The sequence below is a fragment of the Ranitomeya variabilis genome, chromosome 7, assembly GCF_051348905.1.
Source record: "Ranitomeya variabilis isolate aRanVar5 chromosome 7, aRanVar5.hap1, whole genome shotgun sequence".
Taxonomy (NCBI): Eukaryota; Metazoa; Chordata; class Amphibia; order Anura; family Dendrobatidae; genus Ranitomeya; species Ranitomeya variabilis.
In genome coordinates, this window is record NC_135238.1 from 225239826 (window position 1) to 225262723 (window position 22898).

General features: G+C 39.4%; 1 protein-coding gene across 5 annotated transcripts in view; it reads left to right on the forward strand.

The window, feature by feature from the left end:
* Nucleotides 1–22898, forward strand: part of LRP1B (LDL receptor related protein 1B) — a 1636337-nt gene that overhangs the window by 18050 nt on the left and 1595389 nt on the right. The window lies entirely within an intron of this gene.

The window sequence follows — 22898 nt, forward strand, 5'->3', positions numbered from 1 at the left end:
TCTTATACCAGACGGTAATAAGGTCAAAGCGTTATAATGGTCCTTGTCATTCAGCGAGAGCAGCTCCCCAGCCTGCGGGTAATGTCACCTACAAATATATCTCCTGTACTTTACATCAAGGAGGAGAACGACCAAAGGGTTCACGGCTGGAAGGAGCTCAAAACCGCACCGCAAAATTAGGTGTATAAGGGATATAGAGATTGTAATAAGGCCGTGACCAAACGCCAAGATCTCGTCACAGGCCGTATCCTACTGACCATGAAAGAATCAGGTAATGGAATCCTGGAAATACTCGCCTGGGTGCACTCGTGTCCAAAATGTCATTGGTGCACAATGCCCCAACGTCAGCCTCATCCATTCTAGGAATAACCAGCTAGAGAAGGAGAAACATCTACGGTGCAATGTAAGGTGGGATAAAGCCAGAACGTCCGGGCGTTAGGATGGTGTCCAACGATTCACAGTGTAAATTATCTATTTATCTAGCTATCCCATATCTATCTATCTATCTATCTATCTATCTATCTATCTATCTATCTATCTATCTATCTATTATCTATCATCTATCTATCTATCTATCTATCTATCTATCTATCTATCTATCTATCTATCTATCTGTCTATCTATCTATTATCTATATATTATCTATCTATCCAATATCTATCTATCTATCTATCTATCTATCTATCTATCTATCTATCTATCTATCTATTATCTATCTGTTATCTATATATTATCTATCTATCTATTATCTATCTATTATCTATCTATCTATCTATCTATCTATCATCTATCTATTATCTATCTATATATTTATCTATCTATTATCTATCTATCTATTATCTATCATCTATTATCTTTCTGTCTATCTATCTATTATCTATCATCTATCATCTATCTATTATTTATCATCTATTATCTGTTATCTATCTATTATATATCTATTATATATATTTATCCTCTATCTATCTATCTATCATCTATTATCTATCTATCTATTATCTATCTATATATACATATATCTATTATCTATCTTCGGTATCTATTGATCTAATATCTGTCTATTATCTATCTATCTATTTATCTTCTATCATCTATCTATCATCTATCTATTTTCTATCTATCTATTATCTATCATCTATCTATCTATTATCATCTATCTATCTATCTATCTATCTATCTATCTATCTATCTATCTATCATATTATCTATCTAGCTATTATCTATTTATCAAATATCTATCTATTGTCAATCTATCATTTATCTATTATCTATCTATCTATCTATCTATCTATCTATCTATCTATCTATCTATCTATCTATCTATCTATCATCTGTATCATATATCTATCTATTATCTATCTATCAATCTATATCATATCCGTCATATCTATCTGTCTATGTAGGTAGACAGATAGATATAAGATAGATAATAAATAGACAGATAGATAATTCTATGTACCACTTCTATATTCTACATATTGTTTATATTATTCAGCTAATGAGGTTGTCAAACACAAGGATAAGGGAAACCAGACAAGCTTTTAGGGTCTTGTGCAGTTGTGATAAATTGATTTTATTTTCTGATTTAAATTCTAACATTTCTTTCACTTTTTTAGTATTTCGCACCATGAGCTTCCATTAGCACGCCCAGTCCTCATAGGCGGCCGATTCACCTCATATATTAAGCATTTTCTATCTATTAAATACCCACTTGGGGTCACACAAATAGTCAGTAAATTGTGACTAAATGGAGCCATATCTCTTCTTCATAACAGCCAAAGATAAATTAGAGAAATATACGTTTGCAGTCATTTTGCAGTGTCCTTGCGAGACTGCGGCCAAGTTCGTGCAAGTTTAAAATTGGAACTAAAAAGAATTAATCAGAAATGATGAAATTAATTTTATTAAGATCATTTACAACTGCGGGACTCTTCCCAGTTGCACTGGTCAGGATTCTTTCAGAAGTTGGTGGAGGTGAAAGGTTAATGGCTAATTTACTGAGCTAGGCAATTTTGTTTCATTTTTCATTTGCAATTATCTCTTCTGCTTTTAAAATCCGAGTTTAATTCCAACACCCTCCCGTCCTCGTGTATTACATCTGTCAGTTAAAAACGCTTAATTAGAAATACAATGACATTGCCATAAGTTTTGATGTATTCAAATCATTTGTTGGACGCTCTGGAGAGATCAGTCCCGGAGGACGATCCAATTCCGCACATTTACGGCATTAACGTTATAAGTGTTACTTATTATTAAAGGCAATTGGAGCTTACTTAGAGGTTAACCAGAATATTTTGCTAATTTAGAGAGCCGGCGGTTCCATTTCAAGAATATTTTAATATATTGATTTACTTTGAGTCACTCAGTGACAGTGATTCAACGCTCTCTGGAGGCTTACACAGCAAGTAAAACTGCAATATGACTTTAATGTGTATCAAAGACGATGGATTAGAGAATTGCAGAACTATGTAAAAATACTACAGCGTGATCATTCTGATTTTACCTTAAAGGGAAACTGCTGTGTCTCCAAACACTATTAACCTACAGATATAGGGTTAAAATGCAGGTTTCTAGGTTCACAATGCTGTCCATATTCCTTATTGAAAGTGCAGCTACCTGGAGAAAATGATCTTTATTCCTCCCAGCAGCCGCCGGCTTTCAGTCATAGAGGCGTGCACAGAGAGGTTTCAGTTATCACTCAGCACACAGTGCCCGTGTTAGCACTATGATTTCAACTGTGCAGAGCGAGCTGTCAATCGAACTTCTGGGACATTCTTTTAACCACTGCTCACTGTATATTGAGCTGTGACTGTAGCTGTGCCGGCACATTTCTATAACTTAAAGCCAACACCTCGTACTCCAACTGATCAGCTTTTATTATTGGTATTAGCTCTAATATACAGAATCAACGTACAGCTCTATTCACAGTGTAGTGGCTGTTCAGAGGTACTACAGATCACATTTCAATGAGACTGATACCTGATAATGACCTCTGCACAGTATATGGAGCTGTAGTGTTTTTGCTTTGTAATCTGTGCATTTCCGGTGGCTCTGGGACCTTGTAACAGCTGATTCATTGGGAAGCTGGCTCTTGGCCTCCGTTTTGTGATATTGATGATCTAATCTCAAGATAGGTCATCACTATCCTAGACCCCCTTCATACATCCGTATAATACCGGTATGGGAAAAAATGGCGTCGATGTTATCAGCTTTTTGGGTCAGTGTGCCATCTGTGTGCCATCCATTTTTTTCTGGTATAGCTTAAAAAAAATCAATCCCAAAGCTTTGCCTATACTTTTCAATGTTAAAGTGAACCAGTCATCAGTTTTTTTATGTGTGAACTAAGACTAGCATCTTCATCAGCACTTGTGCTGCATTCCATAAAGTATGTTTTAGGCTCTGCCTGCAGTAGGGTGCTTATGCCCTTATGTTTCAGGCTCTGCCCACATTAGAGCGCATATGCCCTTATGTTTTAGGCTCTGTCCGTAGTAGAGCGCTTATGCCCTTATGTTTTAGGCTCTGCCAGCAGTAGAATGCATATGCACTTATGTTTTAGGCTCGGTCTGCAGTATAGCACATATGCCCTTATGTCTTAGTCTCTGCCCGCAGTAGAATGCATACTTCTTTATGTTTTAGGCTCTGCCCGCAGTAGGGTGCTTACTCCCTTATGTTTTAGGCTCTGCCCACAGTAAAGTGCATACACCCTTATGTTTTAGGCTCTGCCTGCAGTAGAGCGCATATGGCCATAAATTTTAGGCTCTGCCCACAGTAGAGTGCATACGCCATTATGTCTTAGGCTCTGCCTGCAGTAGGGTGCATACAACCTTATGTTTTAGGCTCTGCCCACAGTAGAGCGCATATGCCCTTATGTTTTAGGCTCTGCCTGTAGTAGGGTGCATATGCCCTTATGTTTTAGGCTCTGCCCGCAGTAGGGTGCATATGCCCTTATGTTTTAGCCTCTGTCCACAGTAGGGCGCATACGACCTTATGTTTTAGGCTCTGCCCGCAGTAGGGTGCATACGACCTTATGTTTTATGCTCTGCCCGCAGTAGGGTGCATACGACCTTATATTTTAGGCTCTTCCAGCAGTAGAATGCATACGCCCTTATGTTTTAGGCTCTGCCCGCAGTAGGGTGCATAAAACCTTATGTTGTAGGCTCTGCCCACAGTAGAGCGCATATGGCCATAAATTTTAGGCTCTGTCCAGAACGGCAGGATTTACATAGAGGGCGGGAGAGTTTCAAAAAGGTTTTTGAGAGATCTACAGGGGAGTCAGGGGGTTCTATACTCCTTTATGGAATGCAGCACAGGCACTGATTAAGGTTCTAGTCTTAGTCCAGACATGAAAGAACTGGTGATGGTTCCCTTTAATCACGTTCACATTCAGCACATGGACGGCACACGAATGGCATCCATGGGCTGTACATGCTTTACATAGACCCAGAGACTTGTATTGGCCCTTGGCATCCATGCTGCTGATAAAAAAGACTGACGTGTGTGCAGCATCATAGATTACAGTGTGTACATGGGATATCTGTGAACAAAAATGGATGCCCCACGTACCTGAAACACGGGCATGTGAAGGAGGACTTAGCAAGGAAACCCCTTTGTTAGGAATACCAAGAGGTTCATTTTAAGCATTAACAAGTCATTAAGGTTCATGGGCTCCATAGTGAACATTGTTGCCTTGCTATATTGTTGTCCTGGTTTCAGACCTTACCAAGGACAACATTTGTTTGGATTTTGTGGGATATTTCGGTTTCCTCCCACAATCAAACAACCCAACTCAGATGGAAACGGAAGAGTACACACAAATTCATGATCGGAGAGAAACAAGAATAACCAATCACAGCGAGAAAACTCTGATTTCTACTGATAGAGCTCAAATATAAATATTCAAAAATACAGCTCTTAATGAATAATGTTAACTGTAAAAAGTCTAATACTAAAAGTATGAAACTAAATCTTAGATAGAGCTTCAAACGTAGAGGTGATAGTTGTGCAGAAATACTAATTGTGAAAATAGCATATCTGCACGACTATCATGTCACTGTTGGATCTCTATTGGAGGTGTAGTATTATACTTTTACCATTAGTTATTAAAAGCTATGGTTTATGGTTTACATTTTTTTGCGATGTGAATGTTCTTTATTGCCATACTCCAAAATATACTCATATATTAATTGCTTTCCTGCATAAAAGTCCTAGTGTGACTCTGGCAAGTCCTTAAAGGGATGGTCTGGTCTAAAACGACAAGTCTGCAGTCACTTTATATGACTGCAGACTTGTGAACACTGCACTGCGCATACCGAGGATTCTCTGATGTCAATTGACCACAATAATGCGATTTGCATGCTTCAAGTTACATTCCGACTAGGCTGTTTCAGGCCTCGACAATACAGTAGGATTGAGAGAGTCCGCACCCATCTAGTTGGATTGTGGCCGGGAGTATGAATATGGTATACTTGTGCTCATGTGGCCTCTGTTCTTGGTACGGATGAGGATTCACAAGTCTTTAGCAATAAATGTTGGCGGGCACCACTATAAGGGATCTCCCATCGCATGCCGAAGAACGCACCATAAGTATATAGCAAAGAAAAGAGAGGCATGCACAGGACGGGGATCACCACACAGATAATATAATTTCAAATAAATTTTATTCAGAACACAACAACACTAAACACTGCAATAGACTGTTTAAAAACAAGTAAAATCACACATATGGTAAATACAAAGACCTATAATAAGGTCATGCCCAGGTCCTGAACCCCACACCCCTCAGTATGGCTAAAGCAAGAGGGTAATAAATTGCTCAAAAGGGACTGATGAGAAAGAGTAATATACTAGGATCCACCATGAAAAAGCACAACCTCAGCCAGATCAATAATATACATACAATATGCAAGCATGAGCATCTCAGAGTCCAAATACAACCTGTCCTAAAGTAGATTCCAATCCCTATGGAAAATCCTAGGGTGGTGAAAAGTAAGCCAGGAGGGGGGAGGAGGACCCGGGCACTAAATGCCCTAACGCGTGTCGCCAGGAAGCCTGGCTTCTTCAGGGGCAGTAGGTACAGTGTGTGTGCAGGCGTTATATATACCTTAATAATTATCAGACCAGGAACAGCTGGGGTCCAAGGGGAGATCGCAAGGTACATGGCGCCGAAGCTGACCGGAAAACCGGAAGTAACAAAGACGCCGGCGTCTGCGCAATAAGAGAGAAGAGCTCAGAGTAAAGATTTCCCTAAGTCCAGGCATCTGGTCAGTGCGCAGGCGCCGTCCGGCGCGTGCGCACTAAGAACCAGCATCGTAAGAGCCCATAATAATACTCTCGGCCGAGAGAAGGATCCACAGGGAAGAAACAGGAGTTTTAAAGAAAGTGGTATCTGTGGGGCAAAGAGCATAATACCTGCCGGAGGCACAAAGAGGAGATATCCACATATATACAGATACATATGTTGAACGATAGTTTAACAATGTTGCCACAATAGCTCCTTCATAGGCAGATAATTAAGTAAATAGAATAATACTAATGAACATAGAACAATAAATGATAACAGATATACACATAAATACATATACAAAGAAGAAAAAAGAAGAATAAACTAATGAGAGGAATATGAAGAAAAATATATATATAAAATAATAAGGAAAAAATTGAATAAATGGATGGGTAATAAAGAAAAACATACAAAAACAAACACCACATATATGCATAAATATGCACAACTACATACACATAAAAGTAATAAATACAAATATCAACATAAGCTCCATAAGTCTAATCCCATTATTACACCAACGAAAAAGAAAAAGAACAAAAAATGCAGTATAATACTATCTAGAACAGAAGGTCACTTTTCGGGACATAAGATGTTGGAACAGTTATAAAGCACATGTAGAGTCCTCAAAGAACACATGCAATAGATGATGGGGCTATTTATAATAGCCAGAGAATAGAAGTTCCTCATTTAGTCCATGTGGGGTACAGCTCTGTAGGTCGTGGATCCACCTGGATTCACACCTTAACAGTTTTTTCACTCTGTCCCCACCTCTAATATTAAGTGGGACCACCTCCAACCCCATTATCCTTAGGCCCTTGGTGTGGCCACAATGGACATCAAGAAAATGGGTCGCCACCGATGAAATATTCTTGCCCTTCTCTCGGTCCTTCTGGGCCATGGCAATGTTGGACAGGTGTTGCTGAACCCTTCTTCGCAATTCTTGGGTTGTTTGACCTACATAGATCTTCGGACAATCACAGATTAGAGCGTAGACCAGCGACCGAGTTTTACAATTGACGAAAATCTTCCTGGGTTTGATCTGAAAAGGAGAGATAGGTAATGACAAACCATCCTGGGCAATAGTGAATTGACAAACATTGCAATTTCCACAAGGATAGGTGCCAAAAATCCTCATACCCCTATTAAGCCTAGTGGTAGGGCGAACAAAGTGACTATGACAAAGTAAGTCCTTGAGATTTCTAGCCCTCCTAGCTATAAGTTTGGGCTTATCTGAGATATGTGGTTTCAACTTCGGTTCACTTAGTAAAATACCCCAACTCCGATCTAGAAGTTTGTACACATCACCCCACTGATTGTTGAACGCGGTAACAATACCAAGAGGTCTTGAGGACTCACATGTACGTCTTTGGAATAGATCCGATCGTACACTATTACTTGCTCTCTGGTAGGCAGAGGAAATAATGGCCTTGGGGTATCCCCGATGTTTAAAACGGTCAGTCAATTTCCGAGCCTCCCTGTTGAAATCAGCCGTCATGCTACAATTCCTTCTCAACCGAAGAAATTGGCCAGTTGGAATGCCATTTTTTAGATGTCTAGGATGGAAGCTAGAGTAATGTAGCAGGCTGTTCGTAGCTGTAGGTTTACGAAAAAGGGTAGTAGTGACATACGAACCATCTAGAATTAGTTTGAGGTCAAGGAACTCCACCGATGTCCGTGACAGATGTGAGGTAAGCCTGATGTTGAAGGAGTTGTTGTTGAGGTCCGCAAGAAAAAGATAATAATCCTCCTCTGTACCTGTCCAAAACATTACCACATCATCAATAAAACGAAGCCACTTCTGGCAGTGTTCCTTGAATGCCGCATGTTGGAAAACTACAGACTCCTCCCACCACCCTAAAAAAAGGTTTGCATATGAAGGTGCACAACGTGCCCCCATAGCCGTACCCTTTACCTGTCTATAAAATGTTCTATCAAACACAAAATAGTTTTTATCGAGGACAAAAAATAAAAGATCAAGAATGAACTGATCATGTCCTCTGTCCCCTGTACTATTGTGTTCCAAGAAAAATGAGACGGCTCTGAGGCCCATGTCATGATTGATGCTGGTATATAGGGACTCGACATCCAAAGTGATCAACAACGTGCCTGATGGTAGAGCAATATCCTGAAGGAGTTGGATCAAATGTGTCGAGTCCCTAATAAACGATTTTAATGACATGGCCATAGGCTGAAGGAAAAAATCCAGATAGGTACAGGGTTTCTCAAATAGACTATTGATGCCAGACACAATTGGCCTACCTGGGGGTTTCTCCAAAGACTTGTGCACCTTAGGGAGCAAGTAGAAAGTTGGTATCACAGGATAGTCTGTAGTCAAGAAATCCACCTCCTTCTTGTTCAAAATACCAGATCGAAACACTTGTTCGACAAGTTGGTCCAGTTTCCTCTTAAAGATCTCAGTGGGATCAGCAGGTAGGCGTCTGTAGCATGTAGAGTCCCCTAATTGCCGTTCAACCTCCTGTAAATAAAGGGAATTAGGCCATAAAACAATGTTACCCCCCTTATCCGCTTCGCGGATCAGAAACTCCTTATTATTCTGTAGACCCAAAAGGGCCTTCCGTTCAGATGGACTCAAATTCCTGTTCTTATTACCATCCAAACGTAGAGTCTGTATATCTCTACATATACGGTTAAAGAAGATCTGAACCACAGGGAAAAGGGAGAGAGATGGAGTGGCTTGTGAAGGCAGTCTTCCAGAGAATCTTTTCCTAGTTGGATCCGTATCATTTTCCTCAAGCAAGTCCATAAGATCCCTAAGGACTTGTCTTTCATCATTCGGAAGTTGGTCAGCTAGAGAAGGATGGTGATACAAAAGTTTAAAGATTAACTGACGGCAAAACAAATAAACATCCTTGACAAGGGTGAATTTATCAAGTATATTCATGGGAGAAAAAGACAATCCCTTGGTCAAAACCGTTGTTTCTGTTAATGTCAAGGTATGTGTTGACAAATTAATAATCTGAAGGTTACCTGGGTCCTGGGGGTCTTCATGTTCCAACAGGGATGGTAGAGTCAAAGTTAATAATTCCTGCGGTTGAACCTCGTCTCCCGTTTGTGCAATGGGGGAGAGTTCCTGTAAGCTCTGGTTTTCCTTTTCTTTACCCCTCCTAGTCTTACGTCGACCCCGCCTGCGGCCCTTTCGAGGTCGCTGGGGTCTGATGACAAAAAATCACTGGAGGAGACTTCAAGTCTTGTATTGGTGTCGCTCGGGGCTTTGGGATCAAAGGACACCGCCCTCTTATTGCCTCGATGGCCCCATTTGTAGGCAAAACCACCAGAAAAATCTGCTTTATCCCTTTGAAATTTACGTTTTTTGCCTTCAGAAATCTCTCTTTCATATTTATCAATAGTGGTTTTAAGTTGCTGTTTGAAGGAGGAGATCAGTGTCTCATCAAAGCTGGCTAGCAGAGTCTCTCTGGTCTTGATGTCTTCTTTTAATTTATTTAAAAGGGCCTGATCGTGAGAAATCAGCATATCAATAAGTATGAGGGAGCATTTCATCAAACCAGTCTCCCAATTTTTGCGAAAACACTCATCTACCTCCCAAGCAGGGAAAATCTGGACCCTAAGTCCACGAGGGACAAAACCGGACATCTTATACTCCTCCAAGCTCCTCAAATTCCACCATACTTTAGTTAAGGATCTGTGTAAATTAGTTAATTCATTCGTGACTTTAGCAAAACCCCCATCATCACTAGTGGATTCCATGCTGGCACCACTCCCAGTTTTTTCAAAGATCCCCTGAGCCCTCTGGCTCCAAGCTGTTTCCCTGGCCTGTAAATCCATAATCACCAAATTTAACAAATTTAACAAAATAGTGTGCCACTCTCCAAGAAAGGGGGGAACAAGGAAAACCTAGAGCCCCCTAAAAAACACTCTTTAGCAATAAATGTTGGCGGGCACCACTATAAGGGATCTCCCATCGCATGCCGAAGAACGCACCATAAGTATATAGCAAAGAAAAGAGAGGCATGCACAGGACGGGGATCACCACACAGATAATATAATTTCAAATAAATTTTATTCAGAACACAACAACACTAAACACTGCAATAGACTGTTTAAAAACAAGTAAAATCACACATATGGTAAATACAAAGACCTATAATAAGGTCATGCCCAGGTCCTGAACCCCACACCCCTCAGTATGGCTAAAGCAAGAGGGTAATAAATTGCTCAAAAGGGACTGATGAGAAAGAGTAATATACTAGGATCCACCAAAATGCATTTAGTGCCCGGGTCCTCCTCCCCCCTCCTGGCTTACTTTTCACCACCCTAGGATTTTCCATAGGGATTGGAATCTACTTTAGGACAGGTTGTATTTGGACTCTGAGATGCTCATGCTTGCATATTGTATGTATATTATTGATCTGGCTGAGGTTGTGCTTTTTCATGGTGGATCCTAGTATATTACTCTTTCTCATCAGTCCCTTTTGAGCAATTTATTACCCTCTTGCTTTAGCCATACTGAGGGGTGTGGGGTTCAGGACCTGGGCATGACCTTATTATAGGTCTTTGTATTTACCATATGTGTGATTTTACTTGTTTTTAAACAGTCTATTGCAGTGTTTAGTGTTGTTGTGTTCTGAATAAAATTTATTTGAAATTATATTATCTGTGTGATTCACAAGTCTACAATCCCCTTTAACTGGCATTTCCATCTATGTAGTGAAGGAATGGTTAAAGACTTGTGGGCAACAATTTCTTCTGAAGTTATCAGAATTATATATCTGATAACATTCCATGGGTGTTAAAAATGATTCCAACTTTGGAGTGTATAAGTAAGAAGTTTGGCGCTAACCATGGTGCTGAAATTCTGTAGACATTGGACACTGTACTAAAGAGAGTCCTCTTGACTTTTGCTAAGTAGATCACATACACTATGATAGACCGGTGCTTTTTATGTTTCTAAACCAAGTTCCCATTACTTAAATAAGCCCAAAAAGTATGTTGACTGTCAGCTACTTTGCGAGAAGAGTACGCTCCCCAGATATATGGTTTGTACCACTCCAGTGTATATAGATAAGTTTCTCAACCTAGGGCGGAAAATCTTATTTGCTGTTTGCAAATAAATGTGGTACATGAAATAGCTAAAATGGTATTTCCATCTCAATAAGTAATGTGGCAACCTCAGGATCTGCTGATACTGATTATTAAATGTTGGAGGTCCAACCAGTCCGGAGAATGAAGAGACTGCAGTGAAGCTTTAGCACTGGATCTCCTGAACAGAGTTTCTCTGCACAGCCGCTCTGCCACCACCTGGCTAGGCAGGGTACTGCAGCCACCGCTGCAATCATTTTTGCAACTGGGTTTTATTAAAAATGTTGCTCTGTTAGGCTATTACATACTTTTTGCTTCTCTGTACATGTAATTGAATGACTGTGGTCAGAAAAGAACCACAAAGAGTTCAGAGAAGGGCAGATAAAAGAACCACACTCTCCCCATCAGAATGATTGACTTATTCTCAGTTATCGTGTTCTGCAGCCAGCAATAGACAGCGCAAAACAGAGACCATAGAAGGCAAACATTGCAACATTTTTAATGAAACCCAGTCAGAAAAACTTTTTTAGCTCCAATTTCTTGCAGTTCAGTAAGAAAAAAAAAGTAAAAAAGGTGGACAAGCCCCTTTTAATTGATAGCATATTTCTTAATAGTATAACTGCGCGTATTAAGTTGGGAATGCCTTTATGGCAGTATTTAGAATAGGACTTCTGTATCACACAGGATACCCGACACAAGCCTTATAGTATGTTGCACACAATATCTCCTCCAGTGAAGACTATGAAATATAGTATCCTGTACAATGAATGCATTTATGCCGAAAAAATAAAGTTGGATCCAAAATGGCTGACTTCAAAATGGCCGCCATGGCCACCAACCGTCTTGAAAAGTTTTCCCCCTCCCATATACTAATATATCATAAACAGGAAGTTGATATCAGCAACCACTCCCATTTTATTTAGGTGTATCCATATAAATGGCCCACCCTGTATATTAAAGAACACTTAGGAATTAAGAGCCATACTGATAGCAACTGGTTTCTTCAAGTCTTTTCTTCCGTCTTCGTAATAAGTTGAAGCATTTGTCTTTTTTACAATCTTACCTTATTTTGTTACAATGTTACTTCAGTCCATAAAGATCTTTACAAAACAAGACATTCCGCAGTGAACGTGCGCAACCGATAATTGTCTGCAATGCCGGATATGACACCATTTATTGGCTCTCGGAGTGTGACTGCTACTGATACAATTGAAGCATCTCTCGATAAATGGAAGATATTGACAGTAGCTGTAACAACATATAAAGGTGTGATACGTGCCATTTACCTGTTTTACTTCTTAACTTGTGTTTCACTCTTAGGGTTATTTGATATTGATGTCCAGATATACGTTTAATGGAGTTATCTAGAGACTTTCAATAAATGTGTCCATGACTTTGTGGCTATTATCACAGATCAGGAAAATGAGGCTTCAGTTGTAATAGAAAAGTCATTTGTCAGGAGTAGTAATGATTCTTTTTTTTTTTTTTTTAAATAGGTTTTTATTTTTCATTTCTCTTAGACAATATTTCCAAGATAAAATGCACAAGATGGCTTTTTCAGGAGGATTTTACACGGGAAACCACGTGAAAAAGCACAAGCGAAACGCTTAAACATGAACATAGGCATTTCTATGGAAAAAAGACTCGCTGTTCATAATTTCAGTCTTTTGAGCATATTTTAACTACTTCAAGTTTCCAAAAACTCCATGAGGTTAAAAGAAGTGACCCGACTATTTTCAGGTGTTTAATGTTCCCGAAGATGTTCTATACTTTAGAATTGAAGTCGATACGAAATCTCAAAGGTCGCCCAGGTATCTTTTTTACCATTTTGCTAGAGGGTTTTCCTGAAAAACTGCTAGTTGCTTCTTCATTATTGAATTCAGTTTTTTGTTTTTTTTAAAAAAATGACCCAGAAAATGAAAATAAAAAATGCTGTAAAAAACGACAAGAAAATGTCCACATCATAAAATCGCTGGAAACGATAGAAAAGTTCTAAAACAAAACTTCAGGAAAAAAACACTAGCATTTTGTGAAGCGTCTTCCTCTTGAAAAACTTGGCAAGTTTTCACATACCTTTCGTGGTATTAATAATAATCTCCTTAGTTGAGTTCTATCAAAAGAAATTAACCTGAGGCTCCTGTTAAACATGCAGGTTAATTTCTCTTGATGGCGCCTGACAAAGGATGGATAGATGAGTTGTCTTTAATTGGCACGTATTGATAATATATTGAGCAGACTTGCCATTTTTTTACTTGCATTAATTTGTTATTTTAATCATCTGGTTTTTTTTCTTAAAGGGTACATCAGACTAAAAATGTTATCACCTATCTGCTGCATTGATGATTGCTGTTAGTTTGGTGCGGATTGGTGTTGGCTTTGCCAAGTTGTGTCCCCCATTAAGACCGCAGCCAGGAAGAGATGAATTGAGCAACAGGTCACTCAAAAGTTTTGCCGCTCAAACCAAGCCTATGAAGATAGCCGAGGGCAGCGTAGATCAGGTGTCTTCTAATATCTTCAATGTCATAAACTTTAATAAAGAGACAGGGTGCTTGCGCTACTTGCTACTCCATTTTTGTTGAAGGAGGTGGTTTCTGGCACCTGGCGGAACCTACATCAATCAAACACTTTCTTTTTAAGCTAGAGGAACCCTTTAAATATGTATGTACATTTCATTTCAAACACAAGTGATGAGCAGATGCCTGTTTATATGGCGGGATGTTATAATTGCAAACAATCTTTTCAGTCTGTCAGTTAATAAGATGTAAACAACGACAAATGAGAGAAGTATTGTTTTTCGTTTGAAAACAAACAATTGAGAACAATTGTTGGTATGAATGATCATTTGGGTGACTATCATCCCATGTTACAGTCACGTGAAGCTCCTGTGAAGGTAGACTGATATCTCCTGGGATTGATCCTGTGGTATCTGTAATGAATGGTAGAAGGGGAGTTGTTGTGGAGACCCTGTATCCAAAAATTATGATTTTTAGTCCAAAACTGAATCTCCACTTCAAACTCTGTAGTAGGGATGAGCAATTCGATTCATAAGACCCTTATTTATTCTGCTTCTCTTTGGATTTTCTTGGTGTGGTGTCATGTGTTCATAACGCCACAATGATAAAGTTATTCAAGAATGGCTAATGAAAAGAGAAGCCAAGTGTTCATTGGCATGTAGTTGTCACGATGTGACTGTGGGATAGCAAGGGGCAATGGGCTCCCATTCTGTTCTTCAGGCTAGGAGACCCTAGGATATCTCTGCCCCAATGACTACCTCTGATGGTGGAGATGCCTGGGTCTCATTCCTTGCTATGCTCCTAAAATATGCTAATCTGTTTCTCTCATTCCCCCATCCCAGGGAGGTAGGGCAAACATATATGGGAAAACACAAACAAGACCGAGAGGGAAAAGCAGAAGCCCAGTCACACCACACTCTCACGGGAATAAATACTAAGGAACAAAAAAGTGTACAGCTAATTGAGGCAAAGAAGCAACACAAAGGCACCAAAGGGAAAGGAAAGGCTACATGAAAAAACACAACAAACTTAGACATAACCACCAGTAAGCCTGGATATGTCCACCTCTTCAGACCAGAACAGACAAGTTATAGCTGACATTACCTCAATAGTCAAGACAGCATATAGAGGAATAGAGATGTGACTGTTCCTCCAACATCATGTGAGCTACAAGTCTTTGAGTCAACGCCCAAGTTTCCCTACACTGATCTTACCAAGAATCATTCTGATGCCGCCATGACATTCGGTTATAATTGTAAAAACCACCTTGTGACAGTGGGAGGTGGTTCGCAGGGCGCCATGACATTCGATGATACTTGCAGAAGCCTCCTTTTGACAGTAGGAGGTGGTTTTCTGGGCACCATGACATTCACTAATACTTGCAGAAGCCTCCTTGTGACAGTAGGAGGTGGTTTGCTGGGGGCCAAGACATTCGATGATACTTGCAGAAGCCTCCTTGTGACAGTAGAAGGTGGTTTGCTGGGCACCATGACATTCGGTGATACTTGTAAAAACCTCCTTGTGAAAGTAGAAGGTGGTTCGCTGGGCACCATGACATTCGATGATTCTTGGAGAAGCCTCCTTGTGACAGTAGGAGGTGGTTCGCTGGGCACCATGACATTCGATAATACTTGCAGAAGCCTCCTTGTGACAGTAGGAGGTGGTTCGCTGGGCACCATGACATTCGATGATACTTGCAGAAGCCTCCTTGTGACAGTAGGAGGTGGTTCGCTGGGCACCATGACATTCGATGATACTTGCAGAAGCCTCCTTGTGACAGTAGGAGGTGGTTCGCTGGGCACCATGACATTCGATGATACTTGCAGAAGCCTCCTTGTGACAGTAGGAGGTGGTTCGCAGGGCTCCCGTCTGGCAGTCATGGCATATTGATCGCTTATGTCTACTCTATAGTTTATTAGGTTAAAAATATTACAAAATGTGTGCGATATAAAATGTTTTAAATGTATGTAATGAAATGTATAATGTGTGTAATGAAATGTGTGCAATATACGTACATGTTCCTGCAGATATATGCCATGATTACAAGGAGTAGATATTTTCTAGAACAACACAGAACCAAGTCATCAGCATCTCTCCGGCCAGTAGATATTTTAATATTTTACATAAAGCTTTACTAACCCAATACCAGTGCAAATCCTAAAGAATAGCATCTGACAAAATATATAGATTACACATACAATCCCAGCCACAAAGTGACAGACTTGTCAGCAACTTCAGAATTTCAGTTTGTTCATTAATTGTTTTGCTCTAGATCAATTTTTTCTTAACTGCAAACCAATGGATTTCACAAGCAAAGCAATATGACTTTTAATAAGATGTGTGTCCCCTCCGCAGCAACAAGCGACTCCTGGCAATAAATCAAATTCATTGATATGTGTTATGGATATATATAGATAATCCATCAAAGGCTGAAATGACGTACGGTTAATTTCTAATTATGTCGCTGTCTGAAAATGGCAACTTTCCCTACTGTAACAAGCGGCGTATATGTCTATTAACCCCTTCAGTACTGCAGCTAGATGGTTCATCAATCATCACATACATATATTCTATATAATGAGACCTGATCAACTCAGTTTTAGAAATGTGGTATAAAATATGAAAATGTAGATTTATATATTCAATTTAGAACAGAGAATTAACAAAAAAAGACTCGCTTTTAATATTTGGCAACTTATAATAAAATGGCCTACAGCTACTTATTAGTCATATTTTATATGCAGGTAGAAAAATGTATTATCATGGCTTTGTTGATGTAATTTCCTTATTTTTTATAGCATTGAAATTATAATAATATCAATAACTATTAATATCCATTATTTTATTGTGGATATTTTTTGTTTTAAATTATTATTATTATTATTAATATTTTTAGTAGTAGTACTATTAAATAGAAAGAGGAATAGAAAGTTACAATAGACACAATATTTAATTTATTTTTCGCACTTATATAGCGCCATCATATTCCGCAATGCTTTGCAAATATCATCATCGCTGTCCCCATCGGGGCTCACAATCTACTTTCCATATCAGTCTTTGGAATGTGGGAGGAAACCGGAGAACATAAAGTAAACCAATGCAAACACAGGGAGAACATACAAACTTCTTTCAGATGTTTCTACACACAGCAGTATTCGGTCAGTATTTTGCATCAGTGTTTGCCAAAACAAGGAGTGACGTGTGAATAAAGAATGATACCGATCGCCTCCTGTTCCCTTAGATTACTAAGTTTTCTTAGACCACGTTCATATGTTCAGTATTTGGTCAGTATTTTACATCAGTATTTGTAAGCCAAAACCAGGAGTGGGTGATAAATGCAGAAGTGGTGCATATGTTTCTGTTATACTTTTCCTCTAATTGTTCCTCTCCTGATTTTGGCTTACAAATACTGATGTAAAATACTGACCAAATACTGATCGTGTGAACGTGGCCTCAGAATTATTGTGATCCTAGGACTATGGTGCTAATGCCTCATTGCATTCTTGTATGGAAAGAATCAAAATTTAATGCACTGTCATGTAGCAAATGTCATGCTATGTATAAACAATATATATATATGTATATTTTTTCCCTATTTTTGGGGGTCCTTTTTTTAAATAATGGGCATTTTAATGATTCTTTGTCCATTATTATTATTTACTTTGGTGCCCTTAATTCCAGGGCACTGTACGTATGAGCTTTAAGGCTTCATTCACAGATGTGTGTCTGCTTTGCGTCCTCGAAAAATGGACCATTTTTCATCTGTCTGATGCTGCATTTTGTATCCATTTGATTTGAGGTATCCATTTTTTTGTGTCCCTATCATTTTGCACTCTGTACATCCATTTTCACCATCCGTGTCTCATGCATTTTTTCCATGCTCTAAAAATCGAAAGGAGATTTCCGAAGCGTCTTCTAAACAAACAGTCCTTGAAGATCCGTCAGCGCATGGGAGACATTTGAAAGCTGTCAGTCTTTTTTTTTTTTGTCGACCTATGGGCAAATTCTGAACATAAAATATACCGGAGTAGGACATGTCATGGAGGTTATTATCCTTGTGGGCATACTAATCAACATTTCACATCCTCTTTTGTGCACAAAACTATAGATATTTTTGAGGTTGACCTGAAAGCTCCATCAAGATCATGGTGAGAGGCGGCCAATTCCCGGCTGGACTTATCTGCATTGATACTAAAGAAGTAACCTAGATAAAACTGTGCAGGATGCTCCTCTAAAGAAAAACTGTGTAAGCCAAAAGAGGTAGAGAATTGGCCAAGAGTTTTGAAAGTTAACAATCAGAATCATGGTGAGAGGATGCCAATTCCTGGCTGGACTTATCTGCATTGTTACTATAGAAATAACCTAGATAAAAATGTGCAGGCAGCTCATCTAAAGAAAAACTGTATTAGTTAAAAGTGGTAGAGAATTGCCCAAAAGTTTCGAAAGTTAACATTAAGCATTAATCCTTAATGTCTCTGATGGAAAAACTCAGCACCATATTGGTGGGGATCATTTTAATCCTTGCTACGCGGCTCCCTCCCTTCTATGTACTTCACTGTTGAAAAGGAAGGTTTATTTCCTTAGCTCTCCTTGACAGATGCAAAATCTGCAGTACGGATGAACACATTTGTAATATTTGAGTGGTATTCAGCCTTTGGTTACTAAAATTATTCTTTGTTAAACCTGAAGTGCTTGGGGTTTAGATTATGACTCTTATGTCTTGGACTTTAATTAACAGCGGCTTTAGTATTTGAAGGATTTTCAGCCAGAGGGTTGTTGTCTCCTTAAATTGAGTCTGTATCTTTGTGCTATACTCCTGGCTGTCTACTGCAATATGCTCACTTGAGCCGTGAATTGAAGGTTGCAAAATCCAGCTTTTACTGCAAATCTCGCTTGTAGCATGGAAAAAAGTTTTTTTGTGGATGACTTTGATGATATTCTTCAGACATGACACCCTTTCTCGACATATGACATACAGTTACGTCATATGTCGGGTCGGCCCCTTTGATGTTGGCTCTCAGCTTCAATTCTCCTAAAAGGACTAATCAATACAGAAAAAAGTGAAAAAGAATCAGCCTCATATTACAGACCTAAAGGTTCCTTACGTGCCAATGTATATTACCATCAGTTATAGAGTTCTCGCTCCTAGAAACAAAGGGGGCAGATCCATCATTAAATTTGTGGCTTTTTTGACCGATTTTCTTTAAATTTCTCCTTTTCCCTCGTAATTCATTATCTGGTTTGTACCTTTATTTGTCAACATTTTAAAACTTTTTTTTTTTACTTTTTTTTAGTTTGACTATGTGTACATATTTAGACAATTCCAGATATTTTCACCAAATGTATCATTTGCAACATTTTAAAATGTACAAAATTTACGCAAATGTACTCCCTTGGCTTATTTATTGCAGGTGTATTTTATTGGCACAATTAAAGATTCACATGCAATATTTTAAAGGATTTTGCAACTTTTAAATTTAAAAATCTGGAAAAATGAAAAAAACAGCTAAATACATGAGCAATTGTAAATTACCATTTTGAATTTGGCACAAAATCCATTAACACTAAAATGCAAGGCAAAAATGATTTTTAAAAAAATCCAACAAACATGAATCAGGGCCAGTGATTTTGGGGGGAGGACAATATAGTAACATGCCATGTGATCAGATGCAATATTAATCCAACATAAAAAGTCATACATTTCCATATGTTATGGAGAAAATGGTTTCTAACCTGTTCGGTGTCACAAGTAATGCCTACTGCTCCATAATACCGAGCTGTTGGGTCACCATGTGCCACTATAGGGTTTCTCTGTGCCAGCATATGTATAGCTATTTATTTAGCAAATTATATTGGCACAAATTGGAAGATTAAAAAAGAAAAAGCATTTAGTGTTCTCCTGACTTGCATTCTGCGTTTACAGAATGGCCCAGATAACAAACATTTTTGGGCACTAAGAGAGCTGGTTCCTATCCTATGTATAGCCCCAGAAAAATATAATTTGGCAAAAACAATGGAAGCATAATTTTAAAAAGCTATCCCCTAAAGGGTTAGACCCCCAAATAAAAAAACAAGTTATACCCTATACATGGAGTAAGGGATAATGTGCTGGTCTCTGGGGTTTAGCGCTGGGAGTCCAAGTGTTCGGTTCACCAACGATCACAAGATTGGGTCTATGGAACCCCAAGAATGTATCAGAGGTGAACATGCTCAGCTATTTCTCAGAGTTCCAAAGACAATGAATGTTACAGAGACTGAGCATGCGTACCTCCTATCCATTTAGGATGGGGCTAAAGAGACCAGTTCTTGGGGTTCCAAAGGGATATTGGTATCACTGTTGATTCCATTGGTCATTTGCTCATCGATCAGCAGTGGTTAATTGCAGATAAAACCAAGTAGAAACCGTGCTTGAGGAGAAAGAAACAGGACATATAGAACGACCCCGAGGATAAATGCCAAACAGAACAACAAAACTGCTCCAGCTGGTGGAATAGTGAAATGAAATGAAATAAAATACTTCAATGGACTGCCCACACAAAAGTTTATGTTACTAACATCCAAGAGGGGACCAACAGCCATCGGCTTACCTATATTAGTTGGGAGCCGTGGCATGCGGTGCATTTCTGGGGAGTTGCTTGTAGGCTGGAAGCTGCAGATGACCGGGGCTGTGGCACTGTTAGTGCCGGGTGGAGGACCGCAGTGTGGGACCAGGGGTGCTCCGGCCGGTAGTGCTTCCTGGAATCTACAAGGAGTGAAAGGAAAAAAAAATAAAAAATGGCCGATAGGCTCCTCCTACCTGTGACGTCACTTGCAGTATGGAGCGCTGAGGCGCTCAAAAAGGGAGAAGACAAGGATATTAACCAATGCATTTCAAAGAGGCTGCGCTCTTCTTCATCAGGGTTACCGCTGTCCAAACTCTCCTGCCCTATATACACTCCAGATGTGATTGCGCACCTCCCACCCTATTAACCCCGAACTCTCCAGCAAGTGCTCATATCTCCATATAATCTTATAGTATGCCACAATGCAATTAAAATAGAAATAAAATTACAAATAGAAAGTGGGAACCTTCCCTAACCAAGCGAGAGACATGTGTCATACTGTATTCATAGTTTCTTCACACATGTTTCTGCCGAAAATAAGTGCACATATGTATTAAAATAAACTTTATTTATTTATTAAATATGTTAAAAAATAACGAATGTGATAAAAGATGAAATTAAACTCGCAATAAAAATCCTATCTAAGATCGGCCACCTTAATGGCCAAAAGGGGGGAAAAATTTTAGTTCTTACCCAAGAACATGGGAAATATATACTATATTAGGATAAATGTTACATTAAGGAGGTTAAGAGGGTTAAAAAAAACCCACTCCTCGTGGTTTCCAGGAAGCGCTACCGGCCGGAGCGCCCATGGTCCCCCACTGCGGTCCTCCACCTGGCACTAACAGTGCCACAGCCCCGATCATCTGCAGCCTCCAGCCTACAAGCAACTCCTCAGCAACGCAATGCGCGCCGCGGCTCCCAACTAATATAGGTAAGCCGACGGCTGTCGGTCCCCTCTTGGATGTTAGTAACATAAACTTACTGTGTGGGCAGTCCATTGAAGTATTTTATTTCATTTCATTTCACTATTCCACCAGCTGGAGCAGTTTTGTTGTTCTGTTTGGCATTTATCCTCGGGGTCGTTCTATATGTCCTGTGTCTTTCTCCTCCAGCGCGGTTTCTACTTGGTTTTATCAGTTTTATGTATATGGGTGGGCACTACCCTGTTTGATCCCAGCAGCTGAGGAGGTTTGTTCTTTAGGGTGAGCGCCAGTGTTATTTCTTAGTTGTTAATTGCAGTTATCTCCTATTTTGTGGATAGGAGATAACTTGTTATTTTTTGTGAATAGCCCTTTAAATGCAAGGATCAGGTAAAAGATGATAAAGACACAAGAGCGGCAGAGAAACTTGTTATAGTTTCATCTCTTACCTTCAATCACGTATAGAAACACAGGCAAGGATATCTCCTCTCTCCAGGATTACACCACCCACAGTTTATAAGACAAGTGCACATTTCTAGACTAAGATGAAAGTTAAGGAAACACAAGAACCTAAAAGAAAAAAAAATGTTTGAAGCAAACAAGCGGTTTTTTTTGATGATCACGGCAACTCTATTTTTTTAACGTTCTGCTCTTAAAGGTCTTCTGCTTCTCCAGTAGTTGCACTTGTGACTTGAGAAGACAAGGAACATCTTCATTGCAGTTTCTAATAACAATATTGTTACTGTAATGGACAATAGCCACACATTCATCTATGACCAAACAACAGGTACATTGAATGAACAGTGATGAAGTTTAATTCATAGCGAAGAAGCAGGACAGCAGTCTGAGATGGTTAGAGGATTGAATGTACATTTCAGAAAACACCCATCGTTTAGAGATGAGAAAATAAAATTGCAGGACATTGATCCAGTGGCCACATCAGTTGTCCATGGCTTCCAGATCAGAGCACTGAGAACATCCCTGGTGTCTCTCTGATAGGTGGGATCCATGACTCATAACATTGATGAAGGCATCAGAAGCGCCATGGATGTAATAGGCAGGACGACGCTCACAGTGCTTTAGTAGGTAGCCATAACCTACCAACAAAGGTCCTGCTCATGTCCACCATACTTCCATCACAGATAATGCAGCCAGAGTCATAGTTATAAATATGTCCTATCACATCCCATATATGAAGGAATTCTCACTAAGGACATTTTTTACTTAACCCCAGGAGTTCATGAGTTTCCTGTCCCCCAACCCACCTAGTATTTAGAAGGAGATCCATTGGAAAAGTGGTTGCATGTGTCTATAGCTCTTCCTATAAAAGTTACTGGAGTTAATAAAACATTCTGCTAAAATAGAGGACCCTCATTCCCAAAGGTATTTTGTCGATGACCCATGAATGTCTAGAAAGATGCCCTTGACAAAATACCTTTGACGCACATTGTCAGAGTCGTCTATCACAGGCTCATCGTCAAGCATTATGCTAATTCTTCTCACATTCATTTTGTTGTCT